The sequence below is a fragment of the Monodon monoceros genome, unplaced genomic scaffold (genome assembly GCF_005190385.1).
Source record: "Monodon monoceros isolate NGI ecotype Baffin Bay Population unplaced genomic scaffold, NGI_Narwhal_1 Super_Scaffold_3, whole genome shotgun sequence".
NCBI classification, from domain to species: Eukaryota; Metazoa; Chordata; class Mammalia; order Artiodactyla; family Monodontidae; genus Monodon; species Monodon monoceros.
In genome coordinates, this window is record NW_021703780.1 from 13625252 (window position 1) to 13651874 (window position 26623).

The 26623-nt window shown below is 43.9% G+C and overlaps 1 protein-coding gene across 3 annotated transcripts in view; it reads right to left on the reverse strand.

The window, feature by feature from the left end:
- ATXN1 (ataxin 1) overlaps positions 1–26623 on the reverse strand; it is a 386096-nt gene that overhangs the window by 172090 nt on the left and 187383 nt on the right. For all 3 annotated transcript variants that reach the window (XM_029242536.1, XM_029242538.1, XM_029242537.1), the window contains one exon: positions 16794–16851. The gene's annotated coding sequence lies outside the window, so the exon portion shown is untranslated. The remainder of the gene's footprint in view (positions 1–16793; positions 16852–26623) is intronic.

Genomic DNA, 26623 nt, shown 5'->3' on the forward strand with positions numbered 1-26623 from the left:
ATGGATGATAGCTTAAACGTGAACATGTATCTCACACCCAAACCTCTTCTTGATCTGTACATCTGAAGACAGAACACCTTATCTGAAATATCTACGAAAAAAATAAATGTCTCACCACCTCACACCCCTTAAGACAGCTACTATCAAAAACACAGAAAACAAGCACTGACAAGGATGTAGAGAAAGTGGAACCTTTGTGCACTGCTGGTAGGAATGTGAAATGGTGAAGCCATTGTGGAAAACTACAATGGCTCCTCAAAAAATTAAAAATAGAATCACCATACAATCCAGCAGTTGTACTTCTGGGTATTTTCCTAAAGAATTGAAAGCAGGAACTTGAACAGATATTTGTACGCACATGTTCATAGCAGCATTATTCACAAAAACCAAAAGGTGAAAGCAACCCGAGTGTGAATAAACAAAATGTATATACATACAGTGGGATATTATTGAGTCTTAAAAAGGAAGGAAATTCTGACATACGCTACAGTATGGGTGAACCTTAGGAAAGTTGTGCTAAGTGAAGTAAGTCAGTCCCAAAAGGACAAATACTTATATGGTATCTAGAATCCACTTATATGATATATTGAGAGTAGTCAACTTCATAGAGACAGGAAGTTAAACGGTGCTTGCCAAGGGCAGGGGGAGAAGAATGGGAAATTATTATTTAACGAATGTGGAGTTTCAGTTTTACAAGATGAAAAGAGTTCTGGAGATTGGGGGCACAACATGTGCATACTTAACACTACTGAACTGAACATCTTAAAATGATTAAAATGGGAAATTCTGTATTCCACCACATTAAAAAAAGAAAAAAATGTCTTATGTACACCTTAAACTCAACATTTTCAAAATTCTGTTCTGTGCCTGTTCTCCCCATCTCTGTGAGCGACATTCATTTCCTTACTTGCTCAAGCCAGAAACCTAGGAATTATCCTGGTGACCACGTTCCTATCCTTCATCCACATCAGAAAACTACAAGTCCTGCACGGCTGACCTTGAGAACACATACGTCTTGAACTCACCTACCTCTCTCTGAGGTTGCTACCACCATTCAAGTCCAAACCACTATCACGTCCTCTCAGGCCAACTACAGGTTTTCCTTCCCCATTCCCTGCGTTCTTGCCATCCTCTAATCCACCCTGCGTGTTTCAGCCCTCACGTGACTTTCCAGGTACTTAACAGAATCGAACCTCCTTGTCAGTTCCAAGGCTCTTCGCTATCTGTGGCTTGCCAACTCTAACTTCATAGCCCTCTAACTCACCCTGGTCTTCAGCCACATGGGTTCAAGATCAGGTTCTCTGAATGTGCCAAGCACTTCTTATCTCAAGGCTTTTGCATATGTCAGTTGCTCTGCCCATCTGCAGGTTAATGTCATCTCCTAAGCCAGGCTTTTCCTGCTCACCCAAGCTAAAGTGGTTCCATCCCTCCCCCTTGTTATGTTTTCTCATTTTCCCTTCATTTCTCATATATATTCGTTTACATATTTATTGTCTACCTCTTCCAGTTGACTATAAGCTCCTTGAGGGCAAGGCTTGGCCCTACTTGCCATATTCGGCACAAATAAAAAATCATAATGTCAGACAGCAAAAAGTGCTATGAAAAGAGCAAAGCAGGGTAAGAAGCTATTTTAGACCAAGCACAAGGATGGAGATTGGTTCAAGATGGCAGAGTAGAAGGACGTGCGCTCACTCCCTCTTGCAAGAGCACCAGAATCACAACTAACTGCTGAACAATCATTGACAGGAAGACACTGGAACTCACCAAAAAACATACCCACATCCAAAGACAAAGGAGAAGCCACAATGAGGCGGTAGGAGGGGCGCAGTCACAATAAAACCAAATCCCATAACTGCTGGGTGGGTGATTCACAAACTGGAGAACACTTATACCTAGAGACAAATGACAACAAAACACGATGATCCAAAACCTATGGGATGCAGCAAAAGCAATTCTAAGAGGGAAGTTTATAGCTATAAAAGCCTACCTCAAGAAACAAGAAAAATCTCAAATAAACAATCTAACCTTACACCTAAAGGAACTAGAGAAAGAAGAACAAACAAAACCCAAAGTTAGCAGAAGGAAAGAAATCATAAAGATCAGAGCAGAAATAAATGAAATAGAAAAAAGAAAACAATAGCAAAGATCAATAAAACTAAAAGCTGGTTCTTTGAGAAGATAAACAAAATTGATAAACCTTTAGCCAGACTCATCAAGAAAAAGAGGGAGAGGACTCAAATCAATAAAGTTAGAAATGAACAAGGAGAAGTTACAATGGACACCACAGAAATACAAAGCATCCTAAGAGGCTACTACAAGCCACTCTATGCCAATAAAATGGACAACCTGGAAGAAATGGACAAATTCTTAGAAAGGTATAACCTTCCAAGACTGAACCAGGAAGAAACAGAAAATATAAACAGACAAATCACAAGTAATGAAGTTGAAACTGTGATTAAAAATCTTCCAACAGACAGAAGTCCAGGACCAGATGGCTTCACAGGTGAATTCTATCAAACATTTAGAGAAGAGCTGACACCCATCCTTCTCAAAAGCTTCCAAAAAATTGCAGAGGAAGGAACACTCCCAGACTCATTCTAGGAGGCCACCATCACCCTGATACCAAAACTAGACAAAGATACTACAAAAAAAGAAAATTATAGACCAATATCACTGATGAATATAGATGCAAAAATCCTCAACAAAATACTAGCAAACGGAATCCAACAACACATTAAAAGGATCATACACCATGGTGTATGGGATTTATCCCAGGGATGCAAGGATTCTTCAATATACACAAATCAATGTGATACACCATATTAACAAACTGAAGAATAAAAACCATATGATCATCGCAATAGATGCAGAAAAAGCTTTTCACAAAATTCAACACCCATTTATGATAAAAACTCTCCAGAAAGTGGGCATAGAGGGAAGCTACCTCAACATAATAAAGGCCATGTACGACAAACCCACAGCAAACATCATTCTCAGTGATGAGAAACTGAAAGCATTTCCTCTAAGATCAGGAACAAGACAAGGATGTCCACTCTCACCACTATTATTCAACATAGTTTTGGAAGTCCTAGCCACGGCAATCAGAGAAGAAAAAGAAATAAAAGGAATACAAATTGGAAAAGAAGTAAAACTGTCACTGTTTGCAGTTGATACTATACATAGAGAGTCCTAAAGATGTCACCAGAAAACTACTAGAGCTAATCAATTAATTTGGTAAAGTCGCAGGATACAAAATTAATGCACAGAAATCTCTTGCATTCCTATACACTAACAATGAAAGATCAGAAAGAGAAATTAAGGAAACAATCCCATTCACCATTGCAACAAAAAGAATAAAATACCTAGGAATAAACCTACCTAAGGAGGTAAAAGACCTGTACTCAGAAAACTATGAGATACTGATGAAAGAAATCAAAGATGACACAAACAGATGGAGAGGCATACCATGTTCCTGGATTGGAAGAAACAATATTGTGAAGATGACTATACTACCCAAAGCAATATACAGATCCAATGCAATCCCTATCAAATTACCAGTGGCATTTTTTTTAAAACATAACTAGAACAAAGAATCTTAAAATTTGTATGGAGACACAAAAGAAGACCCCGAATAGCCAAAGCAGTCTTGAGGGAAAAAAACGGAGCTGGAAGAATGAGACTCCCTGACTTCAGACTATAGTACAAAGCTACAGTAATCAAGACAATATGATATGGTACTGGCACAAAAAAATATAGATCAATGGAACAGGATAGAAAGCCCAGAGATAAAGCCACACACCTATGGTCAATTAATCTATAAGGAGGCAAGGATATACAATGGAGAAAAGACAGTCTCTTCAATAAGTGGTGCTGGGAAAACTGGACAGCTACATGTGAAAGAATGAAATTAGAACACTCCCTAACACCATACACAAAAATAAACTCAAAATGGATTAGTGACCTAAACGTAAGACCAGACACTATAAAACTCTTAGAGGAAAACATAGGAAGAACACTCTTTGAAATAAATCACAGCTTTTTTGATCCATCTCCTAGAGTAATGGAAATAAAAACAAAAATAAACTAATGGGACCTAATGAAACTTAAAAGCTTTTGCAAAGCAAACAACAAACAAGACAAAAAGACAACCCTCAGAATGGGAGAAAATATTTGCAAAGAAATCAACGGACAAGGGATTAATCTCCAAAATATATAAACAGCTCATGCAGCTCAATATTAAAAAAACAAACAACCCAATCCAAAAATGGGCAGAAGACCTAAATAGACATTTCTCCAAAGAAGACATACAGATGGCCAAGAGGCACATGAAAAGCTGCTCAACATCACTAATTATTAGAGAAATGCAAATCAAAACTACAATGCGGTTATCACCTCACAGCAGTTAGAATGGGCATCATCAGAAAATCTACAAACAAACTAAAATCTACTTGATTTTAGTCCAGAGTTTTCATCCTACGCTGCCTGACAGTCCATAGTATCACTTCTACTTACTTTTCCAAGTGTATCTCATACCTTCCCCACCCCAGGCAAATGGGCTGCTGCTTGTTCCTTGGACACATGCTTCATTTTCCAGAATCTATGCTTTTTGACTCATTTGCCTTCACCACCCCTACCCACCGCTGCTGCAGACTAACCCAAACCTCAACTCCAATTTCAAAAATCACCTTCTCCATGAAAACTTTCCAGATCTTCCCAAGCAGAAGTGATCATTTCCATCTCTAACTCCCTAAAGCACGTTTTTACTTTCATTGTACATTTCATTGCGTTCTGTCTTATGCCCTAATTACCTGTATACTTTTTCAAGTCCCTTTTTAGCTCATAAGATTCTGGAGGACACAGACTGCATCACCTACCACCTTGCTACTCAACTATTATTTTGTTTCTCTAAGTGCGGTCTTTGGCATCACCTGGGAGCTTCTTAGAAATCTGGAATCTCGGGCCTCACCTCAGCCCTGGAGGGTCAGAAACTGCATTTTAACAAGACCCCAAGGTGATTCCTATGCACTTGATCAAGCTCACAGTAGCCACTCATTTCAAACTTGACTGGTTGAGCTGACTAGAAAAAAAAATCATCAGAAACAGAATTTACACAATTCCTTCAAAAGATAATCATGAGTGAATAAAGCTTTCGGTATATAAGACTATATTAAAGCTCTAGAGTCAGCAAGCAGAAGGTTAACTATATATATCAACCTTCTGCGTGAGGAAAACAAAGTTTGCCTTGGCCACCTAAACGGCTGAGAAAATTCTGAAGTTTTATAAAGCTTGTCTACTTAAGGGTAGGAAGCCAGCAGACGACTTGCCCACTATTGCCAATAGTATAATTCTCCTTTAGTGCATCGGTTGGCCGTGAAAATATTTACATCAAAGCTTTAAAGGGTCTTCTGTCACATCCAGTAGACTTATAATACAGATGTGCTACAGACCTAAGAGTTCTCCTCCTTTAGTGTAGCAATAGTACTTCTTTCTCTGTTCTGTAACAATGCTTTGGATTTTTTTCCTACGTGGTAGACAAAGCGTAGTAAGGAAATACAGACTTGATGTGACACTCAACTCCTGTGAAGTGGGTGTTGCGTTTCCTTGGGGATGGGAGGCCGTGGCAGTTGGGATCGTCCTTCTTCAAGGGCCCCGTGCTGGCCACTAGGGGGCATCCGCACGCGAATCAAATTATCCTGACTTCAAACAGGAGAAACCGTGCATGGGAATTTACAGCGCACCTGCCTCTATCTTCCACTCCCCCTCATAAATGGACAGGCAGCAAACATAATAATTCCATAGTAGGACTTATCCCTAACCTTTGTCTTGTAACACAAGAGACACTAAGTGAATAAGCTCGAGTCTATTGCAGGACTAGGGGTAGAAGCCTGGAGCATCTATCTTCTTCTCCAAACTGCTCACTCATGATCTCAGAAATTCAAGTTAATACACCCACTGCAGAAGTGGCCTTCAGGGAGCAGGGGACAGAGAAGTGAGGCTGCGGAGGCTTGGAGCAAACAGGATGGACTCTGTGGGGCATCAGCAGGGTGAGAAGGTCAGTCTCAGGCCACCACGCTGCCCGAGTGGCTGACCCACTGCCAGAGGACCCTCCCAGGTGGCCTGGCTTCCTCCTGCACCTGAGCTGCTAAGCGTGCGGCTCTGACCTTGCTCCCATCTTTCTCCTCACCAGGTCCCTCTGATGTCTGTGCAGACTCGAGGGTAAGTCTAGTGACAGGACAGGATGCCCCGAGGCAGCCAGGTGTGAGCTGGCAGCAGAACACACGGGGCACCCCCTCCCCTCAGCCTCACAGCGACAGGCATGTTCTCACCCTCAGAAGTTCTGCCACCCAGGCCGACAGGAAAGGTTTCACTACAGGGCTTTAATACACTGTCTCCCTTCCTCAGAAAGCACCACTTGTTTGCATGGCCCTAAATAACTCCTGCAGAAGACACAAGTGACTCTGATGTGGAGCCATGGAATCTACAATGGTCACAGAACCTGGAAACAGCTGCATGTGACCATAGGCACATCTCCAATCCGCCCCTCAACGCTGTAGGAAAGGAATGCACTTTACATTAACAGGGAAGCAACTGTTTTTTTACTGTTCTTTCAATTAGGAATCTGTACTCCTTGGACACCTGTTTTTCAAATACTAAATTTATTTTAAAAACAGCATTTCCAAGTTCTAAACATTTAAAAGGCACTCTTCTCTTAAGACAGAATCAACTTTAGAACCCAAGCCTTTTTTCTCCCAATATGTCAGCAAGCAAAGAGCAACAGAATGGGCTGAGCAAAGTCTATGGCTGGCCCTGCGACCTGCCTTCTCAGATTTCTCCCCATAGGTTTTCAGACACCAAGAAGCGCAGTTATACTCTCCCTCCTGCAAGTCAGAGCAAGAGCCAGAGTCAGTAGCAACAGCAGAATATGCATTAAAACAGTGACAAGAAAAGCGGCTCAGACCCCCTGCCCCACACGGCCACCATCTAACCAGCAACAAACAACAAGCATCACTTTCTAGGAATTTGTTAGTGGCTGTGATCATGTGTCCTCCTTACACTCAGGTTTCCTTTGACCAAATATTACATAGCAACAACTTGGTTGAAAGGCCCCTGGGACTCACCATTGAAAAAGAAGGCTTTGTAAATGACATATCTGTTCAGTATCTGCTCTTCTTAGCACAGGCACATTTCAGAAGTTCAGCCAATGGCTAGAGAAATGTTTGGGACATTGAAAATCCCCTCTCTGGCAACAGGGCTAATCTCATGTATGAATTTTTCAGTCCCTGAGTTGAGAAGACGTATTAAATACCCAGCAACGTGTTTATCTTCATTAAACAGCAAACGCCCTTTCAAACAAAATCCGACAGAGATTACCGTTCATGCTAATGGAAAGTGATCAAAAGCCCAAGATGCTTTAGTTAGCTTACTCTGAAGCCTGTTCCTGCTTCAGTTTCTCTGCAAAGTACATCAAAAGAATATAGATATCACTGGAGACTCGAAATGTTTACAGTCTTACTAGTAACAAGTGAGAAACTACTCTTGAAACTATACAAGATGGGGAACAAAGCTGACTGCCACCTTCTCCCTGAAACATAATACATCACAATCTATAAATAGTTCAGCCTTTCTGTTTAAATGTACAACCTCCCCCATCCCAAACATGATTGAGGTTTCCGATCATCTTGCTATTTCAAAGGAATCTTAAGAATCAATCTAACAAATTGTGGTGATTTTATGGGCTGGTAAGAGGGCTTGAAATAATGGGGAATGCCAAGAGTCTCCCACTAGAAGCAGGGCCCTACTCCTTGCTCAGATTGGAGAAGGGGCAAAGCTTTCATAGAGAGGAGCAGTTCACTTGCCAACTAGGGCAAGCAGGAAGGTCTACCCACCAAGGGCAGTGTCGGAAGGGCCAAGGGCATTCCAGGGAGAGGGACGGCAACCTGAAGCCCTCCTCCTCTATCACACTTTCTGCACCTCTGGCCAGAGATGCCAGCTTCCCAGACCCACACAGAAAGCAGAGAAGAAAGGCAGGAGGTGAGGAGTTTTCTTCTCCCCTGCTAGCATCTCTCCAACTCCAGCCTATATTCAAGGAAAAGAGACCTGAGGCTGATGGACTCCTGAATCCCAGGGACTCAGCACTCACTCTGGTTCTTGGGAGCTAAGAGTTGAGGTGTGTGAACTGCATACAATTTAGCTTCTCTCATTAGACTGTCCTCTGCCACTAGAGACAGGCGCCTATGAAATGTGATACGACTAGTCCCAGAAAGTAAAATGGGAATGCAAAGCATTCCCCTTCTGTCACATCAGCCTTCTTTCTCCCTTCTATCAAAACTGGCACTCTCCTGTCAGGCTAAAACGACCAAGAAAGCAATGTGCAGCGGCCTTGTGAAGCTCAGATGAATTGTCAGCTTGCAAAATCTTGACCAACCAGCAAAATGTTGCCATGTGTTTCCCAGAGCCATGGGGAGCTTGAGTCTGGTAACGAGGCAAACCAGCAGGAGAGAAAGACAGTTCTCACTGCGTGGACGGTGAGCTCTCTCTCATCAGGGGCTAGATGCTGCAACATTTAATTCTACGTTTAAACGGCCCATGTTTAAGCCATTATCTCCACTAGAGGGCCAGGACGGAGATGAAATTGCAGCCTGATGACTTTGCTGCTGATTTAAGAATTGATCCTAAACCTTGGGGAGGGCAGGGCAGGAAGAGATAAGGTTGGGGTTAAGACGATACGCAGTTACTCAAAGGGGGCTTATCTTGGTCTAAGGCTACCGCCAATTCTACCCAAGAAGCCTCAACTCATAGAACAACACTGTTACTGAAATAAGCTCAAGGGCTTCCCTGGTGGCGCACTGGCTGAGAGTCCGCCTGCCGATGCAGGGGACACGGGTTTGTGCCCCGGTCCGGGAGGATCCCACGTGCCACCGAGCAGCTGGGCCTGTGAGCCATGGCCGCTAAGCCTGCACGTCTGGAGCCTGTGCTCCGCAACGGGAGAGGCCACAAAAGTGAGAGGCCCATGTACCGAAAAAAAAAAAAAAGCTCGAAAGATATATAACATAGGACACCTTCAACAGCCACCTGGGCTCAAAAAGTCAGTCTCAAAAAGGAGTCTCCAACTCCTCCCCTTGTTTCTTACATCCACACAATCATCCCATTTTGGTCAATTTTTTCCTTGTAGTGTCAACCACATCTGTCCCTTCATAATGCTCCCAAGTTTTCAAAGTCTTATCTCCTTTTGCCTGTAATAACCTCCCAACCAGGGCCCCCGTCTCTGGTTTTCTCCCCACCATCTCCTGGGCCGTGAACACAGTTGTAAAGCTAATCTCACTGAAACAAGGCTGGTCCCATCACCAGCTTGCTGAAAGATCTCCAGTGATTACGAACCCTCAGTTCAGGACCCGCTCCACAGCACTGCCCTGCTCACATTAAAACAAAGACAGGCAGGGCCCCTCCATCTCCACCGACCACCCCCCGCAAACCAGAAACAAGCCCCATTTTCTAGGAATCTGTTAGTGGCTGTGATCACTGGGACTCCCAGCATTCAGGTTTCTCTTTTTTTTTTTTTGTGGTACGCGAGCCTCTCACTGCTGTGGCCTCTTCCGTTGCGGAGCACAGGCTCCGGACGCGCAGGCTCAGCGGCCATGGCTCACGGGCCCAGCCGCTCCGCGGCATGTTGGATCTTCCCAGACCGGGGCACGAACCCGTGTCCCCTGCATCAGCAGGCGGACTCTCAACCACTGCGCCACCAGGGAAGCCCTCAGGTTTCTCTTGATCAAATACAACACATGGAGACGTGGCTGAGAGGCCCTGCTCTTTGGTCTGACACATGTGCTGTGACCCCTACCTACCTTTCCAGTGAGATCTGCCCCAGTCTCTATGAGCATACCGCTTTCCACATTGACTCACACACAGAGTTTCCAACTTATTTTTCACATTCGGCTGCTATGCTGGCTCGGCCATGCTTTGCCCCTGTCTGGAACCCCCTTTCTCCATTGATCTGGAGGTGGATGCTGCCGTCTGCCAGACCCCAGGACTGGAGGCAGCAGGTGCACGTGCGAGAGAGCCTGACGCAGGGGAGAGACGGTGCAGTGCAGTCAAACACACCTGGGCTGGAATCACGGCAGCATCCTGGACAGGTTAACCTCTCCTTAATTCAGTTTCTTTGTTTTAAAATGAGGACAGTAATCTCTACCTGGTTCAGGAGGAACACGGCTAGAAGGGCAGCTGGCACCAGATAACACATGAACTGTGACTTCACGCAGGGGACAGACAGTGGCAGGGCCGAGACAGGGCTGAAGCATGAAAGGCTGGGCTTTATCAGGAGCTCAACCACCAGCTAGATTGGATTTAATCTGTTCATGTCTTCATGATTTTCCACTCACTGTGGCTAATCAATGTCAGCTCTGTTATTATTTTTTTTAAAATAATGCTTTTAATTTTAATCAACATCTTCAAGCCAGGCTTAGTTTTTCCAAGTCTGGGTTCGGGGGCTGTCACGTGCATTCCTGTTATAAACACAATCAGTCACGAGTGACAATTCATCGCTACGTTCACTCATTCCTTCACCCGACAGATATTCATGGAGCACCTACAGTGTGCTGGGTGGGAGAAACACAAAAAGGAATCTGAGGATTGGAAAGGTGGGAGCTTATGTATAAAAGGCTGAATGCCTTGTCTAGGACATAGCAGGTGGTACATGCCCTTTCCAGGGCAAAGCTCTGAAGCATTTCATCGCTCGTGTAATTCTCCAAGTTTTCTCTCTCCCCCTGTGATTACAGGGAGGTCTCTAGCTGGTAGGATAAAAAGATCCATGCAGCCTGCATCGGGGAGCCATGCGTGGAGGACGGTGTCCTGCAGAGACACCAGATTCACAGCGCACGCTGATTGAGGGAGAAGGAAACTTCTACTTGGTTAAGCCAGTGAGAGTTTAGGATTGACCCTCTGAAGCATGAGGCCCATCCTATCCTGACTAACACGATGACTTTCATTTTCTCTACTATCACCATTTGGCAATTAATCATGTGTAATAATGCCTTGTGATCGTTCTCATATTGACTGCCCTTTACTTCTTTTGATTTCCTTAACTTTACCTGTCATCGCACCTCTTCAAGTAAGCAAGAGCCTGTTAAACACAACAACCTTAGTTTATACTCCTGGGTTCTCCTTTTCACCCTCCAACTCACTTCCTCTGACCTCCCATTTCTCCCCAAATTTAGCAGTGAGCCTTACACAGAGCAACTGTAACTCGTAATTGATGATTTAACAATTTTCCCATTAAGAAATAATCCCCCAAATATAATGACAATTATTTACTTTCATTAACTAATACCACTCTGCTGGCATGGATAATTAGGAATTAAGCACAATAGCTACTATAAAACTTTAGGGATTCATCCAGGGACCTACATCAACCATGGCTAATCACAGGTTGACTTGGTGATCATTTCTTACTGTGGCCCTGTTTAACGATATGCATCTGGGCTTCTAGGGTTCCCATTTAGTCATTCATTCGTCCGTCTATACGGTCCTTCTCTGAGAATCAGCAGACAGTAACAGCTATAGAAACAGACTAGCTGTGAGACCACAGGCTAGTCACCTCAACTCTCTATGCCCCAGTTTCCTTATCTGTGAGAGTTAAAAATGTATCTGGGGCTTCCCTGGTGGCGCAGTGTTGAGAGTCCGCCTGCCAATGCAGGGGACACGGGTTTGTGCCCCGGTCCGGGAAGATCCCATGTGCCGCGGAGCGGCTGGGCCCGTGAGCCATGGCCGCTGAGCCTGCGCGTCCGGAGCCTGTGCTCCGCAACGGGAGAGGCCATGACAGTGAGAGGCCCGCGTACCAAAAAAAAAAAAAAAAAAAAATGTATCTGGTAAGCTTGTTGTGAGGATTACATACATTAATACATGCAAGTACTTAGAAAGTTGTTTTAAGCACTAAGAGACAGCAGTACCTGGCATGTGGTAAAGAGTGCTAATATCATTTACATTTACTGAGCACCTACTACATGGCAGGTATTACAGAAACAGGGACAAATAAGGTTTCCCAGTTCCCAAGGAGTTTACAATCCAGTAAAGGTGATAAATATATAAACAAATAAGTGAACTTAAGTGTTACAGAACCATATCCAGAAAGAGAGCACACACAGCTGTACACAAAGAAGATGCAGACATGCGCGCTCGCGCGCACAACTCCTGGCAACTGGTTACAAACAAAAAGGTGCTCCTTCCCCTTGGAAGAAGGGAAACTGGAAGATTCCATAGAGAACTGACAGATGAACTGAGTGTTATGATATGAATAGGTATGTGCCAGGCAAGATGGGGCACAAGGACATCCAGGCAATTAAACGTGAGAAGAGGCATAAAAACATTTCATGTATTCCAAGGTTTAATCAAATGCCTATCTGCGTGTATAGCTTCGAGTACTGCGATACAGCAACGATACGGATGAGGTTTCTGCTTTCACTACCGTCCTAAAAGAGGAGACTAACAATAAACCAGTTAACAGATATACGAACCAAGGAGCTACGAAGAAAACCCAGTGGGTGAGATGGCCAGAGGGAGACTGGGGACCAAAGTGTGGAGAGTGAGAGATGAGAGCAGAGCCAGAGGCCAACAGCACACTCCATTCCTCTGTTTTCTATGGGAAGGATTTTCTCGAAGCCCTCCTGGCCTTTTTTTTTTTTACTTCATCCTTTTTCTTTCCCAAGGATGTGGAGTGAGGTAGCTGGCTGGAGGCTAAACCCAGCGTGGACCATGCCTCTCCTTGGGAAACTAACTCCACTGGGTAGGGTTAATCCACCACTGGGTAGAGTTAAAATGTTGAGCACGGGGTAGGGGGGCAGGGCGGCTGTGCACAGAACTGGGGTCTCTTTTTCCTTCCTTCTTTACGCAGACAGTGGCCTGCAGACCCAAAACTTCCCTGCGGGTAGACTGTGATCAGGCCCAGACTAGAGAATGAGTTGGGAAGCTCTTTGGTTCTCAACCTGAGATACAACTTCTAACTCAGTTAACCGTCATCCGTCACCGAGGTGCACCCTGGCTCCATCTGCCTTATAATTACACTTGTACTGGCTCTCAGTTGGCTCAGGACTTGGGAAGGGAAGAGTACTCTTTGAAGATAAAGGTTTTTATACAATAAAAACCTTCCCTCCTCCAACAGACCTCAAAACTAAATTAGGAACCACTATCTTAATCTATCAAACCTGTCACCTTACTGAAAAATCCTTCCAGTCGCTTAACAGCTCCAAAGACATGGCTAGGGGTTTGACTGAGAGGCCTGGCCCAAAAGGTATAGTAAGGCTAATTCAACCAAAGTAGTGAATATTGGGGGAGAAGAAGGCGGGGCGGGGGGGGATGACTTCAGTGCCACTGTGAAACCCTATGGTACACAGGTCATGGTCAGTAGCCACAAAGAGGAAGAAGAGGAAATGTGAAGTCTTTAGATATTCTTACCTTGTGATTTCATATCTACATGGTTTTTTTTTTTTTTAAACCACAGCAGTTAAAGAATTTCTTGAATTTATCTTTTCTCTGAAGAATTTAAAAGAATTTAGTATATTTACACACTTGCCTCAAAGCTTCCTTATGAGACTGGATGAGACTATAATGTTATCATGAAGAAATATTAATGTATGGTTACTATCTACAGCGCTCAGTTCTGAGCATTAGAGAAAAAAATAAAAAACAGATGAAGAGAAAGATAGATGGTTCCTGACCTTGAAGGCCTTACCCTCTAACTAGAAAGAGTTCAGGCCCACAAAGCATTATGTATTAAAAAAGGAAATACAAACCAAATGTCAAATAGATGGTAAAGATTTTTTAAATGTTTCAGGAGTCTGGGGGGAAAAAGCATCTGTTGATATCAAGAGTGATTATAATGGTTTCATGGAGGATTTTAGAGAAAACATCAGAGAAGTGTTAAAACCTCGACCCCACACACTGGAGAGACTGCAATTGGAAACTGCATCTCTGGTGGAAGCTCCTAGAAGGTGTGCCACGTGCACTGATTTCTGGGTGCAGCCCTACCGTGCCTGGCGCTGCACTCTGCCCCGGGAGGGGTCTCCTCAATCCCTGTGGAGCACATTAAACGGGTCCTCTGTTTCCCTAGATCTCACACCGCTGTTTCCCTGCCCACTTTCCAGCCAGGAGCAACTGACCCCAATATACAGGAAGTAATCTGCCCACTGAGCCACCCTGCCAGGGCTGCTTGGTCACAGGGATGATGAAAAGGACAGACTCTCCGCCGACTTGGCTTTGCTGAGGCAGGGAGGCTCTGCCAGCTCTGCTGGCACACTCGGGGCCCTGCAGAATTTTACTACAGACACCGCCTTCCTCCTCGAGTCCCCAGCTCGGTGGGGACAGGAGGCAAGTGTTAATAGCAGAGATAGCAGCCCACACTCTCTACAGGAGGGGAAAGGCGGGCCAGGATAAGGTGGAAAATAAAAGGAGGCATCGGGGCTGTGCTCAACCTGCCCGGGATACACTGGCTGCCATAGTCATTATATTTTTTCTGGCTGCAGAGACATGTTGCTATGGAACCAACACATGCCATTGCTACTTGGCCTCTAGCAAATAAAATCCCAGCACTGGCAAGAGCATTTCCCTAGATTTCCCTTAAAGGGACACCACCGAGGCCGAGCACTGTTCGAGCTTGGAAACAACAGCAACCTTGTTCCCGGGTCCAGCTACCCCGCATGTACCATGAGCTGGAGCCCAGTGACACGTTTTTACAAGGCGGACCCGCGTGCAGCACGTGGACCTGTGTGGTACAAACCCAAGATGTGGGGATCAGCCTCTGAGTTGCTTTTTGAAAACTCACGGCTTCGGTGTGTGTTTAGTTTTCCCCCAACTGGTAAAAGCAAACAGCTTGTAGTATTTGGGATAATGATTTGATACCTCCTGACTGTCGACTTCAAGCTACTTGCAACCCAGCAGAAAACCGAAGTTGCTACAAGTGGTCCGCGTGAGTTCAGGTGGTCCTTATTTTATCGCTTTACCATTTCTTACCTCACACCCCTCTCTACCAGTTTATTCTTTACTTAAAGAATAGCACAAAATAGGCACGGAATTTAGCACATTCCCCCTTTCCTAAGGCCCTGAACTGTGTCCTGTTTTAGTCTTTATCAATCTCTTAGTTCCACAGAGACCCTTTGATTCCCTAGGTAGCAGCAGACCTCAGTGTTCCATGTTATACTTTGGTGTGCTCTGGGGATAAACCTTCTGGGCTTTTCTTGGATAAGATGAGGAAATGGAAACCCTCACACTCACAGTTCTAATAATGCACAATTCATGCACATGGAGTATGGGGAGACAGGAGAGATCAATTTTAGAGTAATACGCAGGCGGACGGTCTCTCAGCGAATCAGCAATCCATGTCCTAAATTCCGTACAGTGCGTTGGTAGAAAGCAGACTACCTCTGTACCCTGAAAAGCAGGAAACTCAAGTTCCTTTACAAGGACTCCAGTAAGGGCAGAAGAGAAGCCCCCATTTGTTAAGGTAAAGTGATTAAGTTGACAAGTGGGATAAAATAACGGACACAGGCTCTCAATACTACGCTTGGGCCAATCTCTAGAGGACATGGAACATTTTGGAAATAAGTGCACCTAGATCATCAACCTAAATGAACATGATCCAGAGCCAGGTCTGGCACAGGCATCTCGAAAGAACCATAGGTAGGTTCACCTTCTGGGATCCCATATTTGTATATTCGCCGCAACACCCCACAACTGTGCCCTCATGTACAAAGCATAATTTTTTTTTTTTTTAGTGAAGAAATGTTTCTCCGAGAGTCTATGATTGCGGGCCAAATTTGCACAGCAATTCAAGAAACCTGCTAAGCCTCGCTCTGCAGGTGCAGACAGCCCTGAGTGGGGGGCGTGCCGCTCTGCAGTTGGCCAGCAAGCACCTGCAGGTGCACCTCGGCGTCTAGCTGCAAAGCAGGTGGACCACCGAGTCTCAGCACGTGACGGGGCATTGCAAATGCGGTGGTTTGGTAAAGGCGCAAAGGAAACAAAAACTAGGCCCTCTCAGATGAGGTCCAAAATGGAAACGTTCTGGGTACCTCCATGCAATCAACCTCTCTCGTCTTGGTAGTAACCAAGTGTGATTATTAGAAAGTTAAGTAGCAACAAGCATCACTCCTGACACTTGCCTTAGAGGGACGTTAGCATTAGTTTATCAGGATTACATCGGGTTGAACTGCCTGTAACTCTGTATCCCCAGAAGGTACTGGGATTCAAAGGACAGCTCTGTGTGGGGTTGTGATGGGGGAGGGCATGACCCCACGCAGCTGAGAGTTAAATGCCTCTCTCATAATCTAGGCTTAGATGCCAGGGTTGGGGGAAGCCCTCAGGGCCTCAGCTGTCCCATCTGGACATAGGGGCTTTGCTAGATGAGCTATAACATCCCATCTAGTGCTCACATCCTATGATTCTCTGTCGTGGTGTTAAAACAAAACAGTATGTCACAGGAACAAAACGAATGGGTTCTCCTTGCCCACGGCCGTGTTTCTGTGCATCAGCCACTGGGGGGGGGGGGGGCGGGAAGAAACTTCCTACCTCATCCCCTCTGCAAACTGAACAAGGTAATAGTAACGGTGATAACAACTCAGAAGAGACAAAACCTGTGAACAGCCAAAAGAAATGGCAGAAAGACACCAGGGGAAACCCTCCCCTCCAAAGGGAAGGGGAAATGTAATGAGTACAAAGAGTCTCTTGGTTCCAGGTAGGAGAAAACTCCCAGAGAATGCGTGCTAAGTAACGTGAGTAAAAAATATATATAAAGGAGTCAAAGGATTACTCACCCTGTGAAAACAGATTGGTTTCTCTTCACCCAGAAAACGGACTAATTTCTTTGGAAAACTGGAAGAGAAAGAGATTAAAAATAAAACATTAAATCCATCCCATAAACCAGCACAGGTATGCAGGCCGGAGAGAGAAGAAATCCCAGCGCCTGGCCCTCTGGTACTTACTAGGTGCACAGTTAATGTCTGACGAACGTGGACAGCCCACTGCTTGGCTGACTACTTGAATTTTAAAGACGGAGCTTTGAACAATTAACATGTAGAAAATAATCACATGCATGATTCTCTTATCTCGAGATGCGTGAATCTTTGACAAAGGAGTGCCGTGGCGCCGCAGGTCTGCAAGTCTTGCAGTTTACCCAGCCTCCAGACGGAAAAGCCCACAGACGGCGACAGGGGCACCTGACTTCCTGGACAAGGGGGTCCTACACAAAGAACCTGGAGAGACACCCCCCCTGTGTACCGCACACGGTGAGCAGGACACGGCGATACTCTTAGCTCCTCAGTGGAGAGGGAGGCTACCATTTATAGGGGGAATTGAGGCCAGGTGGGCTCACTGGTTACCAGGGAAACCAGCAGCTAGGGCGGGGGCAAGCACGTAGGCAGTTACTGATTAAGGCCTATAATTAGGAGCATTGGATAGTCATGTGAGTGAAGCCGAGCCTGGTCGAGCACGGCATGTAGAGAGCAAGGGAACAGCCATCTTGAATGGCCTGACCGTACAATACATACGCCACATATACTGTGGTGCCTGGTAAATCATTTTTTAGGTGGATCTTTAAAAATGTCGTGTCTGCACCTCCACAGTGGAGCTAAATGAAGATGTCTTCATAGTAACCAGAGCATCCCATCATGTCACTTTGCCTTCCCCCAAAATGGGGCACCCACAACTCCATGCATCCCCCACTGAAGTCCACGATCCCAAGGGGGTCCATAATCAAGCTCCTACGGGAACGTGGACTGGCAGAGAGGCACCGGGGGCCACATATCAGGCGGACAGAGTAATCCCGTGAGGAAGCCAGTGTCTGAGATAAAGTGTGGGAAAGAACCGAGATGATGTGCATACTGGAAGAGGAAGCCTGTAAGACAAAGGGAGATAAGGCAGTGTGACAGCCACGGACCGTTTAATCTGCATCACATAAGGGGCTAAACTCAAGATCCAAGTTTTTAAAAATTTCCAGAGACTGTTTTAAAGATGGCTTTGCAGGTTCGGCAGGGGGTGAGGCAGTGCTAGTCTAGCTCCCGAGACTGGCAAATTTCACACAATCCCAGAGCATGGGGGATTCAGCCTCCAGCTCTAAGAAGGCCACTGCTTTTCCTTCCTTTTCCCTAAAAGGAAAAGAGCACTGAGGCCTCTAGGGCTGTATGCAGTGTCTCCTCCTCAGGATGTGTGCACTGGCCAGAGATTCCCAGACCCGGCGTCTCAGAATCTTCTAGGCAATCTTCTCCTGCAGAGTCCCAGGGGGAAGCTCACCTACCCTACCGCCAGCCTGTGAGAGGAGAATTAAGGGCTACTGAGACCACGTGATTCTGCCTTGAGAAGTTTACACTCTAACTGAAAACACTGCAGGGAAACACGGCAAGCGGTGAAAGATGGTCCACGCTGGTAAAATCTCTGAGAACCTTCTTTTGAAAGCAACGCTTTAGAATCCACTCACGTACATTAACCTTTTCATCCTCAAGGCAGACGAGATCTACGGTGAGATTCACCAAGACCCCAAACGCTGATCTTAGAGTCAGATCTGAGCCTGAGTCTCAGCTCTGTCACCCACCAGCTGTGCGACGCGAGTAACATAAACTCTCAGAACCCTTTCCTCATTTGCATGATGGCGGCAATAGTACCGACTTCACATCATGCTTCAGGTTCTTAGTGTGGTGCTTGGCATGCAGGAGAGACTCAATAAAAAGAAAACGCTTTCACGCCGTGTGGCACAACACGTCTACAGATCTGTGACAACCGACAAGACAGAGAATGGCTTTTTTATAATTTCATGATTTATCAAAGGTGTGGGAGCTTTGTGTTCCCTTTCTCCACCCACTAAAATGAGGTGAGAAAAATGAGAACAAAGTAAAACCATTTACTATGAACACTTAGATAATACAGATAAGGGAGGGAAAAACCCCAAATAATATAAATCAGCAGAAGTCCCACTAAAAATCACTTTGAACATTTTGGCTTCTACGGCTCCAGGCTTTCTCCTATGCTCAAGTGTACAGAGTATATTATGCATATGCTTACATAAATAAAATTATATACATACAATTTATTCATAACATTCTATGATAGCATTCGTATTGTTCTGCAGTCTAATATTTTACTTGTTATATTGTAAACCTCTTTTAACATGAATAAATCCATCTCCATCATTAATTGTTTAAGAGCTGCAAGAGTACTGCGCTGAAAGAATGAACCACTAAATGCATATCTGCTGATTTACAGAATCTATCAGTGTCCCACATTTGTGAGAAATGACTACACCTGGGGTAGTGTGTGGTTCTTTTGCTTCTATATTTTCGGTAAGAGTCAGAAAGACAGCTTGTTGTGACCAACTAGAGGGGTGGGATAGGGAGGGCGGGAGGGAGGGAGAAGCAAGAGGGAAGAGATATGGGGATATATGTATATATATAGCTGATTCATTTTGTTATAAAGCAGAAACTAACATGCCATTGTAAAGCAATTAAACTCCAATAAGGATGTTTAAAAAAAAAAAAAAGGAAGAAAGGCAGCTTGTATAAATGTCAGAAGTCTTGGGGACTTCCCTGGTGGTCCAGTGGGTAAGACTCTGCGCTCCCAATGCAGAGATCCCTGGTTGGGGAACTAGATCCCGCATGCCACAACTAAGACCCGGCGCAGCTAAAATAAACAAATAAATAAATAAATAAATATTTTTAAAGAAATAGCAGAAGTCATAACAAAATAGTGTTTTGGTTTGAGTGCGTGCAGCTGAGAAGAATACAAACTGGTACATACACCACAGAAGAATAAAATCACAAATCACAATATTCAGTGAGTATCCAGTATATTGAAAGGGGACATTTTAAAGACTAGGGCTACTGGTGGATAGAAATGCCTATTTCAAGTGTGAAATGATAAGTCTGAAGTTCAAAAAGTGTCCCTGTTTTTCAGTCTGATTATGGTGGAGTGACTTAAGGATACAGAGAAAAGTAAACTGAAAATTGTAAACCCTTGAGTGAACCTAAAAATTAGAATCACGCTATATGAACTTGAAAACAAAAAAAATCAGAATTTATCATATTTAGAAGATATCAAGAGTTGGAATGCTCACGTAGTCTCAACATTTCTAATCTAACTTCCTTCTCAAAGAGAACGGTTGGTTTGGTAAAAACATATGTGATACAGCTTAATTGAGTCGTACGACAGACACATCGTTGTCCTTGATTGAGAAAATTGTGCCATACCTATAACTGTGACTGACTAGCATCATTTCAGGAAAATACTACTTTTGGGGGGAGGCTGGGGAAGTGAATGTATCCCCACAATCGGCAAAATGTTTAGAGCGAATTCTTCCTCCAGTTATGAATGTAACCCTTTAAAGTACTGCCAACACTGCTCCTACAAGCAGGCAGGAGGTGGGGGACTGCCAGGAAGCAGCAGAGAAAGAAAGACAGGACATACTGTGGCAGCAGAGAAATGCCAAATCAGATACTAGTGGAAAATCCTGGAGAGAACAAAAGTGGAGAAACATGGAGCTTGATTTGTGAAACCAGTTGATAACTCCTCCACATGCTATACCTTCCAACAAAAGTTCATGCCTTGTCCAGCTTATGCAATTTTTAAAGAAAGTGACAATTTGTGGTGGGGCTCATGCTCTTAGAAGAGATTTCTACAGTTCTATTTTGACCATGAGAAATAGAATCAACACTGGGAGATAAGAACTCAGACCTTAAATTTTGGCACTGGATGCAATCAGAGAAAGCATCTCTTCAACAACTTCCACTAGGGACTTTACTGTATCAAGGAATATGGACTGAGCTACTTTTAACAGATCTCTTTTTATGGTACAATTCAGGAGTCTGTGAGATGTTCCTAGATCTAACCATGAACTTCTTACAGGGACAAAATTTTTGCTTTGCTTCACTCTCTTGTGGTCACTGCTTTCTCCATGAGAGAGAACCACATGGTCAGGCTGTGTTGTGTGCTATATAACGTCTCTTTTATGCAGGGAAACCTAATGATACACATTCTTAAATTTGCTTTCAAATTTGCTTTTGCATCCCTTGATGATGTACATGGGATGGCCCAGAGCACATTCTGTATAGCAGACCCAGCCATGGAAAATGATGGTTTAGATTCTAATGTCCCCATCTGATTGTGTGTCTCTGGTAAATATGACCTAGCCAGGAAAACTGGACTGATACTCTCCATTCCACACTCACAATATATTTTTGGACTACTGACTTTGGAAAATTCTGTCTTGCCATTGTATAATGTCACCCTAAGTAAGCACTGGATTCCTTAATATTACCTACTACACTTAGTGGGTGGCTAATTATGCCGACAAGTTTTTATCTATTGTCTCTAATCCTCACAAAATCTCTGTAAAACAGTCCCATTGTGCAGATAACAAAAACAAGGTTCAAGACAAGTGACCTAGCCAAGGTCATATAACCAGCAGGTGACAAGGCAAGAATTCGAAGCAAGGTTTGTCTGGGTTTCAAGGCCAAAGAGAAAAGAGATGAGCACCATGGCACGGAGCATGTGGATGTCTACATGAAAGTCCCAGTACGTAGCATTCTGTCAAACACAAAAGACAGCACTTGCTTCCACTAAATAAGCAGGTATTTCTTTTTCAGGTTATCAAATGTACAGGGGCAGCAAGTGAGGGTGTTAGAACAAAAGTCGCCCACAACACTGAGTGACAGGCCATGCTTTAGCCATCCAACAGGTGCTGGCAAGCATTCTTCAGGCAGAGCAGCAGGACCGAAGTGCTGACAGTTGCAATGACACAGAATGTAGCCTCGGCAAGTCGCTCTAACAATTACTTCGCATCATTCTGATTATGAGCCACAAGCATGCAATCAACAGCACAGAGATGATCTTAAATTATCTCCATCAGCATTTTACTTCAGCTATCAAAGCGTGGCAGATGGAACATACTCTCATCTGACCTAAACGCAATGTTAATGACCCAAACACAAAGAATGTGCAGGAACAATAGTGGCACAAGGGCAGTGGCCTTGCTGCATGCCATTGGTTACAATAAATGCACTTTATTTCGTTCAACTTTTCCACTTACGACCTCAGAGTAAATAAATATTATTGATGTGTTTCTCATTTGATACATTTGTCCACAGTCTAACTCAATAGAAAGACTTAAGTAGGCTTACAAATTCTCCAGACTTAATATTGCATGTTGTACACATCTCTACAATCCAATTCCATTGTAAATTTTTGTGGGTATGCATCTCCTCCACTCAGTTGTGGCCCAGCTCTGAGAGCAGGGAATTTATGTCATTTATTTCTGTATTCCCAACATCTAGCCCTGGCATATATAGTAGACAATCAAAGTATGCAGAAATTAATGAATTCTCATCGGACCATAAATAAGAAGGCATGCTTACTGAGTGCATGAATGACCCCCAAGTTGTTCTAAGGGCAATATCTGAATTCCAAAACTTGTCTACAAATTGAAAAGATGATTATAAATAGATACCATGAAACTCAGCAGATATCTGTTCATAGGGAGTAAAAACATACAAATACAAAAATAAGGAAATACTGCCCTCATATTAACTGAAGAAAATCATTTGCAAAGGGATTCTCACCAGACTACGTTCAACATTAAGGCCTGTAACTTAAGGAGGAGAGAGTATTTTGGGAGTGGTTTCCAAGGGGAGTAATTAAAATCACTATAGGTTAGAGAACCAGATCTGGAAGAGAAATACTGATTATTAGATTACAGGGGAAAAAAGAAGTCAGCTTTCCTTCTCAAAAAGTAAAGGAAAATGGCTACAAAGTTTTCAACAGATCGGCACTATTACAACCAACGCCTATCACTTCATGAACCGTCGGGCAGTAAGACTCTATGAAATGGGATAAGGACTCTATTTTGCCTTTAGATAAATATTATATCTACAGCAAAATGTGGCACTTCACCAGATTCATCCATCACTGGGTCTCACCAGATTCATCCATTATTGAGATCCTATTTGGATTGTACAAAATGGTTACCCTGCCACTCTGTGTGAGAAAGTGACACAGGTAGATGCAGATGTCACTTCAGGTAGATGTCACTCCTGGCTTTATGATTTCCTGGGTGTCTGTGTTCGTGGGTGAGTATGAGTGTATGTGTGTGTGCAGGTCTAGAATTTCCAATGATCTCAAAGGGTTTTATATATAATCGTTCAAATTTAATATTCTTGAATTGCCAAAACACACTGTATAAACCCCTCAAAGTCAGTACCCATACACCTTCACCATTCTTCTAGCAATCAGCATAAGTTTACTGCATGAACGGCCAAAAGGTTCAAGAGAAGGCATAACAAAATCAGCAAACCAACAACATCTCTAAATTCCAAAACTGGCCATCCCTGCCTTAGCAAGGCTGCACCTCTGGCTTGGAGGGAGGGGTAAAAGAAGCAGGATGCTATTTTTAGGGTGAAAGCAGCAAGTTTTCTGTGTTCTACACTTCAGGGCCATGTGCCAGCAGTCTAACTCTTCTCACTGCAGCTAAAGATCAGAGCTATTTCACCAAGGTTCAGTATAAATAGGGACTATCACAGGGGAAAGGCAAGTGTCAGATACTATGACTTTAAAAAGTGCTGCCTGTGTTAGAAACATCTCAGTCACGTCCGGCAGGCAGCCCTGGCGATGCGAAAGTTACTGCCCCAATCAAAAACAAAGGCTTAATTAAAGAACACAGTTCTGGACACAAAGTTGGAGTTCAGTAAATTCTCAAAAGCCATACTATCTTATAGCTACGTGAGCTTTACAGCTCTCAAACTGCTCCACTATAGAGTGAACGGTCAGCCATCAACATCACTATGCTATGTTTTAAAAATGGTACCTCTTTAAAAAAAAAAACAAAAAAAAACAGGAATCCCAGTTGGTTTAAAAGAATTTTAAAAAATGGTACCTCTTAAATGTCCAGAATAGTCAAGGTCTAGCAAACTTTTCTGGTAAAGGGCCAGACAGCAAATGCTTTAGCCTTTGAGGGCCTGACAATCTGTCAAGACCACTCAGCTCTGCCACTGTACCACAAAAGCAGCCATAGACAATACTATACATATGGGCATGGCTGTGTGCCAATAAAACTTTATTTATAAAAACAGATGGAGGTGGGATATGGCCCATGGGCCAGAGTTTGTCAATCCCTGGTCTAGAATATCGTTACACTGGGAACATAAAAGACAGAGTCTCTGTTTCCTCCTTTTCCCCAAAAGAGATTTTATTTTTACTTATTAAAAATTGTCAGATGACAACATCACACGCTATCCAAAAACAGTGACTGGTTCATTTCTGCAGTATTCACCATTGAACTTCCTTCACAATAAGCAGGAAGGGCAAATCTTTCAATGTCAGATGGAGTTTTTCAGAGTGGCAAGTCCCTGCGCATTTATCTCTGCATGACACACTCGCAAAGGGAATAGGCTGCCCCAGAGAACCCTGCATAAGTGCTCAGTAGTCTCCTGAAGCAGTGCCCTATCTAGGCAAGCAGGGAGACACCTGTGCGAGGGCAAGAAACAAACCACCTGATTAAAAACAGGCAAAGGACCTGAACTGACGTTTCCCCAAAGGAGATACACAAATGGCCGACAAACATATGAAACAATGCTTAGTATCACTAATCATGAAGGAAAGGCAAATCAAAACCATAATGAGATACCACTTCACACCTCTTAGGATAGCTCTTATAAAAACAAACAAAACCAGAAAACAACACTCACTGGCCAAGATGTGGAGAAACTGCAACGCTTGTGCATTACTGGTGGGAACATAAAATAATGCAGATACAGCTACTGTGGAAAACAGTATGACGGTCCCTTAAAAAATTAAATATAGAATTACCCTATGATCCAGCAATCCCATTTCTGGGTACATACCCAACAGAACTGAAAGCAAGAACTTGAACATACATGTATACATCCATGTTCACAACATCCTTATTCACAAAACCCCAAAGGTGGAGGCACTCCAGCGTGGATGAACAAAACGTGGTCTGTACACACAATGGAATATTATGTGGCCTTAAAAAAGAAGGAAATTCTGACGCATGCTACAAATGGATGAACCTTGAGGACATTATGCTACATGAAATACACCAGTCACAAAGGGACATATACTGTATGATTCTACTTATATGAGGTACCTAGAGTCATCAAATTCATAGACAGAAAGTAGAACGGCTGCTGGGGCTCAGAGGAGGGGTAACGTGGGGAGTTCGTGCTTAATGGGTTCAGAGTTTGAGTCTGGGAAGGTGGAAAGCATTCTGCAGATGGATGGTGCCGATGGCTGCCAACAATGTGAATGTACTTAATGTCAGTGAACTGTACACTCAAAAATAATAAATTTTAACTGATGACTAGTAAGAATCTGCTGTATAAAAAAATAAAATAATAATAAATTTCATTTTATGTATATTTTACCACGATTTTAGAAAAAGAAGAGCCTCGTCGGGATCACTCGGCCCTTTAAGGGAGATTTTCAGGTGATCTCTTTGGGCCAGATTATCCCAAGGAGGTCCAAGTCAGCCATGATGAGAGGGCTCGTTTACAGGAGGCAGCTGAGGAATTTCAACCAGGCTTGAAAATTACAATTTGACAGCCTCCACATCTAGGGATCATTTGGACCAGAAGAGAATATGAGCGCTCCTATTGAAACAGAGCAGGACCCAATGGTCCTTCCCTCCCCCGTGGCCTCCACCTGCTTTTTGTCTGTTGAAAAATTTTAGCCAAAGAATAAGTTTAATCAGAGAAGTGAGAAAATGCAGAAGCAAAGGCAAACAGTCAAATAGGACCAAATAATAATAGTTTAGTCGTTAAGCATAGTCAAGGAACCTTTAGTTCCTCCTCAAGGGCTACAGATAATATTCTGAACCATATCCTTTGAGCTGTCTTGTAGATACTGAAACCCCACCAGGTGGAAGAAGTTTAACTACATGATGACCAGCCTGTAGCCATGACATAAGCTGCCACCATTCCGAGAACTGGCCTCGAGGAAATGGAACAGACCAACCCTGGAACTGAAGATGAACTGTACTTAAAGCAATCATGATGATGCTGATCAGACGACCCTGTGACCAATTAGAAGATGACGGGCAGAGCTGCCGGTGCTGTTTCTGCATGCACACCCCTGAAACTCCCCTTTAAAAGCTCTTGCCCACTGACTGTCAAGGGCAGGGTCGACAGTCGGCCTTTGGACACGAATCCACCCCCGCCCCCCAGGTTGCTGGTCTCCGAGATAAAGCAAACTTTCCTTTCCACCAACCCTGACTATTGGCTTCTGAGTGGCTGCAAACAGCCTGACCCCACTTTAGGTAACACTGACTCAGAGTGAACTTGGCACCTAATATCTGTTCTATGGCCAGAATACCTGCGCTATTCTCTGCTGAATGCTACAACCTCAGAGATTCAATATGACCGTGGGTCTGGAGTATAGTGAATGACGGGTAAGAATAAAAGGAAAGTTTACCTACTCGATGGAGAGACATAGGAAAGAGCAAAGAAAGGTAAAAGAAATCCCTGTAAGTAAGGCAAAGCCACTGTCTTTTTTTGTTTGCGGTATGCGGGCCTCTCACTGCTGTGGCCTCTCCCGTTGCAGAGCACAGACTCTGACGCGCAGGCTCAGCGGCCATGGCTCACGGGCCCAG